The sequence below is a fragment of the Podarcis melisellensis genome (genome assembly GCF_964234715.1).
Source record: "Podarcis melisellensis genome assembly, chromosome: 1".
Classification (NCBI taxonomy): domain Eukaryota; kingdom Metazoa; phylum Chordata; class Lepidosauria; order Squamata; family Lacertidae; genus Podarcis; species Podarcis melisellensis.
Window position 1 is genome coordinate 45,951,472 of NC_138528.1, and position 10,176 is coordinate 45,961,647.

Here is a 10,176-nt window from a genome sequence, read left to right on the forward strand (position 1 = left end):
TTTATCTATATGCCATTATGGTATTGGGTCATAGCTGTTGACAGCTATGTATGGGGTAAGGTTGACAGCTATGTATGGGGTAAGGTAAAGGTAAAGGGACCCCTGACCATTAGGTCCAGTCGTGGCCGACTCTGGGGTTGCAGCGCTCATCTTGCTTTATTGACTGAGGGAGCCGGCGTACAGCTTCCGGGTCATGTGGCCAGCATGACTATGCCACTTCTGGCGAACCAGAGCAGTGCACAGAAATGCCGTTTACCTTCCCGCCGGAGCGGTACCTATTTATCTACTTGCACTTTGATGTGCTTTCAAACTGCTAGGTTGGCAGGAGCAGGGACTGAGCAACAGGAGCTCACCCCATCACGGGGATTTGAACTGCCGACCTTCTGATCAGCAAGTCCGAGGCTCTGTGGTTTAACCCACAGCGCCATCCGCGTCCCATGTATAGGGTAGGGTTGCCATATTTCAAAAAGTGAAAATCCAGACAGGAAATTCCAGATGTATGGCAACCCCTAGTATAGAACTACTTTAGCAATTCAGGTACCCAGGGTTTATAGCTTGCACTTTATCACTGAGGTGTAAATTGTTTGGCATCATGCATCAGTGTTTTCTGTGCAGCTGTATTCACTCTTCAGTCAACAGCAAAGCATCAGTACCCAGCAGAGACCTTTAAAGGTGGGGAAAGCATTTAAAAATAATTTCTCTCCCTGTGATTACAAAGGTTGCTGCTTGGGTGTCTCACAGTGATCCTGTGAAGTGTAATCAAGGATTAAAAGCAGTTTTAAGAGGCTCATCTTACAAGAACAAAGCACCATTATTAAAAATGAAAACAGACTTGGGTGCTCATCTGGCATTATTGCCTGGTGTCTGATGTCATAATCAGTGGATCTGAAAGCTCCATCTGTGTGTTCCACTTGCTGCCGCCACTTCATAATTATGTTGCATTGTACACTGCTTTTGTTCGTTGACTCATTGGCTGTTCCTGGCTTCAGATGAATTATTCAGCATCGGAAGCTGTTCTTGTATTCAGCAACAATCGTAGCTTGAGTTTCTGCAGCTCCTTCCAGCTAGTTTTAAATGTGACAGAAAGCAATTCACAGGGTCTTTACTCACCGTTGCTACACGATGAAACACTTTGACATTTTATCTTTTTGGCAAGAGGTGTTTCTGACTACAGAAGCTCTGCATGTTCCTATTGAAGAAACAGGAGCACACATGTTTATTAAGACACTCTAGCGCACCACCATCTATCTCTGCTTTTGCTTCCCTTGCTACAGGTGCCTTTTAATGACTGATATAAATGTGTATATTCTCTTCCAATTAAAAAGCTGCCTGCAGTGGGGGGGAAAACCAGCAATGTTATATCTGTCCCATCCTATTAGGGGGACTGCTCAAGGATTTGCATGCTCAGTTCCTCAAACAACCATCTATGTAGAGCAGGAGGGATGAACTGGAAGTTGCAGGCAGACTACATCCAAACTTCTGTCAGCCAGTTTTGACATAAGAGCAGAGGCACCCACCTGCAAATCACCTGATGTCATTTGTCATCAGGTGATTATGCTTCAAAGGAAGAATTGGGAGCATACTGAGCATGCACTCCCCAGTCTTCCATTCCATCCTTTACTGTAAAATCTGGGGCAGGTCTTGCATTTGATGCTAAATGCAGTGCCAAAAGCAAGCCCTGCTCCAGGCAGAGATCACCTGTCCAAGGGAATTCTGATCAGGAGCTCTCATGGGCAGCCATTCCCAGTGGACCTTGTAGGTGATGCCATATTGAAAAATTCTGTATATGCAATGATCCAAGAGCCCATTTTCAGAGTCTTGTACTGTTTGCAAAGTGGCAACAAAGACCTTTATGTTTTTAGTTTTTCGTTTTTCTGGCCGGTTTGTGTAATACGTTTTGGGATTTCACACATCTGCTGAAGCAAATGCAGCATCTTTGGGGAAAGCCCTGGTAGAATAGCAGGGACAAGTAATTCAGTTGTGCTATATGCACAAGCTCATACCATTTTGCACCAAACTCCCTAGGTTTGGTTTTGTATTTACCACGTCTAATGAAGATTAAGATTCCATTCTCTCTGTAAGAATGCAATGGAACATTTGGACTGATCTTTCCCCCTTTCATTTCTCTTAACTACCCTGACTTAAGTATACAAAATAAAGCAAATGCCATGGAATAGGTGGCTACCAGCATGCTCAAAGGATTTTGTGGAAATCATTGCAGTTTTCTCAGCAATTCAATGAGAATAGAGATAAAAGATTCCCAGAATGACTGAGGCATTCTGATTTAGTCTGTGTTGTGTGTCACTCTTGCCACCTGTGTTGACAGGACAGTGATATGACAGCTTCATATCTGAAGAAGTGTGCATGCACACGAAAGCTCATACCAAGAACTGACTTAGTTGGTCTTTAAGGTGCTACTGGAAGGATTTTTTTTTGTTTTGACTATGGCAGACCAACACGGCTACCTATCTGTAAATGACAGCTTCAGTTAAGGGTCGAAAAGTTTTCTGTCGGCTACCTCTCTCATCATCACTCCTGATGATTTATTTGATAGATAGATTGATTGATTGAGATTACTTATATGCCACTTTTCCACCATCAGCTGTGCCCAAAGTGGCTTGCAACAAACATTCAAAACATCATAATACAAATTTGCAATAATGCCTGGGGCTGATGAGAGCTGGAGTCCCACCAACATCTGGGGGACAACACATGAACCACCTCTGATCTAAAGCCGCTCCAACTCTAGGGATTGGCTCAGATGCTCTTACTCATTTATATTTCTTGTTCCTGCAGGTGTGGCTTCTATGTCACTTGAGTGTTTCATCTTAACTCTAGTTAATGTCTTGTCTTCATTTTGTATACTGCAGAAACGAAAGCCTTTGTGAATACAGAGTAGTCAAGCAGTCCAGGCAGAGTTTATGACGTTAATATTCATCCACTGAACAGCCACCCCTGGAGATTAATCATCTTTCTTCTTTTGAATATTTCCCATGATATGTTTCTAAATAGAGGACAGAGGGATTCCTCAGCCTTGTGAAATCATAGCTGTTCAGATTCCGACAAGGCACATTGAGCTGACAGTTGCTTTTCCTTCTTTAAAGTCTGCAATCCCTTCTTAAAGTTAATGTCTTGTTCGACCATACAATAAGCTGAACAAGCAAAAAGAAATACAGAACTCATCTTCACAGTCCAATTAAGAACGTCTTCTAATTATATACCCGGGACAGGGGCTCCTGAGAAATAGCAATATCTCCCTGCTCTGAGAGCTAAATAATATCTGCTGATGTTAGCACAGAAATACTATCTGCTGTTAAAAGCCCACTTGTTCTTTCCCCACTTAGTGAGATTGTCAGTTGTCTGCTAGAAGGAAAGGAGGAACTATACTGGTAATCTGAAATAGAGTAACTGTCAAGCAATGGAACTCTCTCATGAGTTTGTGGCTTAGATGGTGCTATAACCAAACTTCCAATTTGTAGGGGAACCCAAAATTGAATAAACGTTCTGCCAAGAAAATCTTAATTTTACAATTTGCATGAATTACGCTAATGGTAGAAAATGAGCAAATATGAGAATTTGCAAAGTTATTCTGTCATTGTTTTTACCACATCTCTTCTACTCATGGAGCACCCAGAACTGCTTACAGCTTAAATGAAATACAATACAGAGGCAAAGAATATGAACACAAAATAAAATCGGGGGGGTTATTGTTTTCACTTGTAATTGTTGCATGCCACCCCAATCTCTGAGTGGTGTGAGTTTCCAGGGGTTCCCAGGATTTGGTTTCCTCATAATGAGGGACAGCAGAGACTGTTGTGTTTTTATAATGTATGGTTTATTATTTGCACACACATAGAACCTGAGTCTACGATGGAGGGGCTCACAGCATTAACACCCCAAGAGGATCTTGTTTCTCCTATAATCAGGCATGGCTCTGTCTCTCAGCTGCCTGGCCTGCTTCCTGCTTCTAGCTTCTAGCTCACACACCTCAGTTCTGGCTTTTGTCTTTCTGACAGACAGTTGGGGGAAGGGGGCCAACCACTTTGATCTCTGGCACAGAGCCACTTTCTTTGTTGCCTTAATGACCCATATTGAGGCCATTTCCACAAACCTTGCCTGGCTAGTCCAGCAACTGGAATCCATGTTGGATCTAGGAATTAGAAGGGACTCAGGCATCCAGCCGACCCTACCCCAAACTCACAACATTATGCTGAAATGTATCTGCCAGCAGCGGAGACTGTGGGTTTCGCTTCATGTGACACTCCAGTGCGGTCTTTGCATTTCCTATGCCTGTAATATAAGTGTGCATTGGCTGCAATGGCCCCTTGATTTTCAAATGTCTCTCTTCTGCTTTCCGTCGCCTGAAAGGAGCGCTACCAAGATACAAAGCCTACTTTGTGCCATTTGTGTCACAAAAAGTTCTGCTGTTTTACTACGATTCTTATTGTACGCCGTCATCACCCCATGGAAAAACTGAGCCATGCTGACATCTCTCCAGGCAGCCAAATACACAAGGGAGTTTCCTCCCAGGAGCCCATTTTGCTCAAAGGTTTGGGTGCGAGAGACAAAGACAAAGTCCTGATTTTGTTCCCTTTTCCTAGAGCTATTGTGTTGTGAAAGCACACCAGATAAAATGATCTTTTTCTTCCTTTGGCAAGATAAACTTTAAGGAAGTAGTTAGCCTTCCGATAGCGGTTGTTACACTTCAAAACACCCCAGGAATAGTTTTTACTGATTAATGCAATGCTGCAAAATGGCTCTGTATTATTTCTGCAAGGTTCTCTGAACAAGCTGACAAGCTGACTCCTACAATTTGCCCAGGAAGCTGACTCTCCCCAAGTTCGTTCCAAGCTGTCTGTCTCAGGTTGTCAAAACCTAGAAAGGAATGAAAATGGCTGACAAATCAGTTACCCTTGTGAGCCATTGTTGCTTGAAAGATGGCATGGGGGAGGAGGGGGAAAAACCCTTTTTGATCAGCATCTACCTCCAGCTTCAAATCCCCAGCTGCCTTTGCTAAGCAAAACCGGGAGAGACATTTGTCCATATGTTTCCTTCTGGGTAAGCTGAACATTAAAAGTTCTGTCAGCAATTACAATGCATTTAAACTGCATGCTTAATGCCAACATTCGAGTAGGGGTTGCTGAGAATGCATGGATTTATAAATAAGAAGTTGTTCAGAGCAGAAAATAGCTAACAGAGAAGTCTGAAGTTGGCTGAAGCAAGGTTATACCACTGCTAGGGACACATTATCATCTCTATCAAGTAACAGCAAAGGAGAGAAACTTGAATCATCCATGGAAACTGCCCCGCCCCTTGTATTATTATGAGTTTGGAGGGGGGTAGGCCCAGACCCTTATAATGCTTGGGCCCAGTATTCTTGGAAGAGCCAGGCCAGCCTGTTAATCGCCCCCTAAGTATGGATAGGGAACAAAGGAAGTGCCTCTGTTCCAGAGACAGTTCCCTCACTGTTAGAAATACAAGTTAGAAATACAAATGCTAGTTAGAAATACAAATGGCCAGAGAGTTGAGAGTTGAGTTAGAAGCTAGATGAGAGAGCGGGAGGATGGCAAGGCAGAGAGAGACCCATGTTCAGTTTCTGCTGGGATCCAAGGCTGTGGCTGTGGAAGAAGCAAGACGCTTTTACTGCTGTGAAGCCCTTCATCTTGCTGTTTTTCAAACCCTGAACAGTTTGGGGCCAAGCTATTCAAAGAATTGTCTGCACCCATATGAACCTGCCCAGATATAAAGAACAGCCACGGAGGGGATGGTTAGGTTGCCAGGCAGGAAGGATTTCTGGCAGTTACAGAATTCTCTTCCTAAGGAGATACATGAGTCTTGAAAATAGTTCTGTTTTGCAGTGCTTTAAGGAAGAGAGTACCGTAGGTTAGGCAGTTGAGGCTGGTCCATCCGTCTCCATGAGACACTGCCCCATCAATCTCTGCCTGCCTAAAAGTCAGCCCCTACTGGCCTGCCTTCTTACAACCAGCCCAGGAGGTGGAGCTGCCTGACAGTTTCCTTCTTGGTCTCAGTCTTGCACTTGTAAATCTCGGCAGGGAAGAGGAGGGGAACAAAACCAGAATGAGTTGGCTCTGTCTGTTGATCTCCTTGCTTTCCACCCTGCCAGTCCCAATGTGCACCAACCATCACTAAAGTCAAGCTTGTATTATGTTTTTATCACAGCTCTTCAAATTTTACGCTAAACTGACTGGCTAAATTGAAATGACGTTATTGCATTTTCACCACTTTTTATTATTGTTCCCTGTTTCATAATATTAATGTTGATGGAGGTTTTCATTTATTTTTTTATTATCACTTTTTCACACTTTGCCTTGGGGGGAATTATTATTATTATTTGAAAGGTTGCTTACATACACCTCCACCTTTGGCTGCAGAGGTTATCCCTCAGCATGTGATGGGCTGGAAGGAGCCACTCAACCTCAGGGCCAAGTCTAAATGTGCAGATCCACAGCCCTCTGTTGTCTGTGTTCCTTCAGGCTAGTAACATATGAAGAAGGCTTCCATTGTTTTAAAAATTAGAGAAAGTCTATCACATTGTAATGCATAACAATCTTCATTTCTCCAAGGCCCAAATGATGATGATGATGTACCCAGTGCTGGATTGAGGGTGGGGCAGGCAGTTCCCTTGCACAGGGTGCCCAGCTGAGGAGGTGCCAAGAAAGGGGCGCAGGATGGAAGGCGAGAGGGAGGAGGGCATGTAAAAAAGAACTATTTAGGGCAGGGCAATCAAATGTTGTCCTCACTCAAGGCACCGTATTACCAGAGTCTGCCCTTCCAAATTCCCTTCTTAGCTGCATTGCCCTCTTTACTAATCCAAGCTTGACTATTCCTACATCATCCACATGGGAGTTTAATGTAGATTTGAAGCTACTTGTGCCTCATTTTTTTAGTGTCACCCACATGAACATCCCCCTGACCCAAAGGGCAGCCTGCACTTTCCCCTTGTTCAATCTGGATCTTCCTGATCCAGAGACAATCCAATCAGAGAAGTGAATCCAATATGAAATTGCATGTTGCCCAGCTGTGGAGGCACTGACACGCCTTGTTTGGCCAGGGGCTTCATTGATGTGTGTGGTGACGTTTCGCCGGGTGCCATCTACTGCCACACTCCTTGCTCCCATCACCCCAGGGGAAAGGATGCTGCATTTGTGGATTGAAAATGAATGCATTAAAACAGCTTTTTTAGACTTGCTCTAGCGCAAAACAGCTGTATTAAAAAATAAAAATTGCTTCCTGCATGCGAAAAGGCAAGTGCAGTACATGAATGGAGTGTGGGGCAGTGGGGGATGATTATACAGCCTTCAGAAATGTGAGCAGCTTTCAATTAGTCAATCTGCAGAACCCCAAGACAAAGCAGGACCCGCTTTTCTCTCCCTAGTGGATCAGAGGTGCCCAGGCCCCTGCCTATCTGGCGATTCTTTGCCCTTGCAAGGCACTTCTGGGTGGGCTGCCGGTGTGGCTGGGTAGAACATACACTTATTATTATTATTTTAACCTGTTCTTTTGAATTGATCCGGTAGATCAAAAAATGTATATTCAATTTTTAATTTTTTTTAAAGAATGACTATTTTGTCTACATTGGCTTTGGTGGAAGTTTGTTGTTGCACAATTCCACATGCATTCTTTTTTAATTTCAAAAGGTGTACACACACACACAGGTAAACAGATACCCGTGTGCATGCTCACAACTGACCTCAGGTTTTGGGAACTCACAGAAGTTGGAGAAGTACCGCGGGGAGCGGACAAGAATGCACAGCATGAACACACACACCAAAAATGAAAGCACCGTCCACTGTTCATCCACCATTTTGGAGACATAAAATTGAAAGCACTCATGTGTGGACAGCAGAGCACAAACATGTACTTGGTAAAATTGACCCCACATGCACCTTAGTTTTAAGACTAGTCAAGCACTCCTGCAATTGCCAGATTTAAATACATGGAAAGGGTTGGGTATGCCTTTCTGCATGGGCCACGTCCTTAGTTTGGTTGAAAGCCAATCAAGTTCTTATTCCTCTCATGCTCTGTCTTTGACGCGCCCTGTTACTTTTCTCATCAAACTAATTTTTCAATTGAGTCTTCTTCATTTGCTGTGGCTTAAGAAACAAAACGAAAACCTGTGTGCTTGAATGAGCGTGCACACACACACACACACAGAGCCAAGCAGCCACCCACACATATATAATGGTTGACAGAAATTTATGCTTGCCCAATAGCAAATGTGAAGTGAGTGGTATCATTACATCTGCAGGTGTTCTTTCATTTCCACCTACGGTAAATATTAATAGAAAAAGCATCAAGTCACGCAATCATCTTCTACTTCAAAGCGAGTAACTTTCCTGTAGTTCACTTCTTTTCTTTGGAAGGCTTGTCAAGACCTGGATCTTTGTTCAGCTGGGCATCCTTCTGAGCAAGTGAATGAAGTCAAGCTAAGAACTTTATGAAGGTAGCCATTTAGAAACCTTTAAAGGGCAATTCCATCTGATAACAGTTAGAAGTCTCTGTGCAACTTGAGTATTGTTGTTTTTAATGGATAGGCAAGGGGAGCCAGTCTCTGTATGTGCATCTACACTGCCTTCACTCGGGGCCCGTTCCAATCATGTTTTGTTCTACTCTGTCTTGGCAATGGCTTGCCTCTTTCTCTGTATGTCTTTGATCTCTTCAAACGCAAGCATATGCATGGTGAAAAAGCTGTCCAACGGCTGTAGCAATTTCACCAAACATCACCTGTGACTCCCCCCCCCCTTTTTTAAGGGTGGGAGGAGTTGCTACATGTGTGTTTCACTGTATCAGGTTTGTGTAGTCAATATTATACTTGAAGGCACTCTTGTGTGTCTTCACCATGTCAAGGGGAAACACTGAAAACTGAAATGGATTCTGGCATGCTTAAAAAAACAACCCATGGAGGCATATTATTTATCACACATGGAAGGCATGATATAAAGACCCCCCCCCCCCATAATGGCCTTAAAAATGCACTGCAAATTAATGTGACAACCAAGGCCTCAATCACATATGGTTATAAACCAGTTGATTTCATGCAATTATGGAAATGGTAAAAAAAGATTACTGCTGAGTGGTCTTTTTCCCTAAAGCTAGAATGAGGAAACCAATGGCTGGCTCTAGACCAGGAAGTGTCTGAAGTTGTGAGGAATCCTGAAGGGATTTCGGCCTCCATCCAGCCTGCCACACACTTCTGCCACTTATTTAATTATTAATTAATGATTTAAATGTCCCACCTTTTATGTTCAAGCAGTTCAAGGTGGCATACATAGTTCTTCCCATTTGCATTTTATCTGCACAAGAACCCTGTGAGGAAGGCTAGGCTGAGAGGCAGCAACTGGCCCAAGGTCACCCAGTGAATTTCCTGACCAAGTGGGGTTTTGAACTCTGGTCTCTCATGTCCTGGTCTGACGCTTTTACCCACTACACCACACTGACTCGACTTCCCACTGACAGCTCTCAGCTCTCTGATACATGAAGGAAAGGCAGCAAGGTACCTTGTGGCTCACTGATTCATAAACCTAACACAATTTCTGCTATATGTGTTGCTAAAAAGAGAGAAAAATCCTACCCTTGCTCACCAAAAGTGAGGTCCCAGGTCCATATTGCTACCATACCCTCCAAGTGTCCCGATTTTCAAGGGACAGTCCTGGAATTACGAAAGTCACCCCGACTTCTGATTGGATCCCGCAATGTCCTTGTTTTTCCTACGAGTGCTGCTGCCACCAAGCTCAGGGAGCAGGATGAGCTGGTGCTGCTTCTGAGGGGTGGTGGCAAAGGAGCATCCCATGCCCTCTCTATGGCCACTGCTGCTGGCCTCCTCTCTTGGGCAGCTCATAGCAGCTGCTGGAGAGCAGGTGAGGAGGAGAGGCTGCTGCCCCCGGGGCCCAACCCCACATGACACACGGGCTCTGAGGACAGGCCCACCTTGGGCGGGAAGAAAAGAGGAGCAGGGTGGAGTGCAAGGAGTCTCAATTTTTTAATTACAAAAAAATGCTTTCTAATCTTCTCTGTTTCTAAAATTTATTTACTGGCGTGTGTTTTCCTTTTTGTAAATCTAACAAAGAATAAAATAAGATCAGGACTAAGGGGTTTTCTCAGGATGATGGAGATGTGCTTCTACAGAACAAGGGGCACTGCACAAACCTCAGGAAA

The 10,176-nt window shown here is 44.0% G+C and overlaps 1 protein-coding gene across 5 annotated transcripts in view; it reads left to right on the forward strand.

Moving 5' to 3' along the window:
* The window catches only part of MAP3K9 (mitogen-activated protein kinase kinase kinase 9), a 91,321-nt gene that overhangs the window by 48,964 nt on the left and 32,181 nt on the right, over window positions 1-10,176 (forward strand). The gene's annotated exons all lie outside the window — the stretch shown is intronic.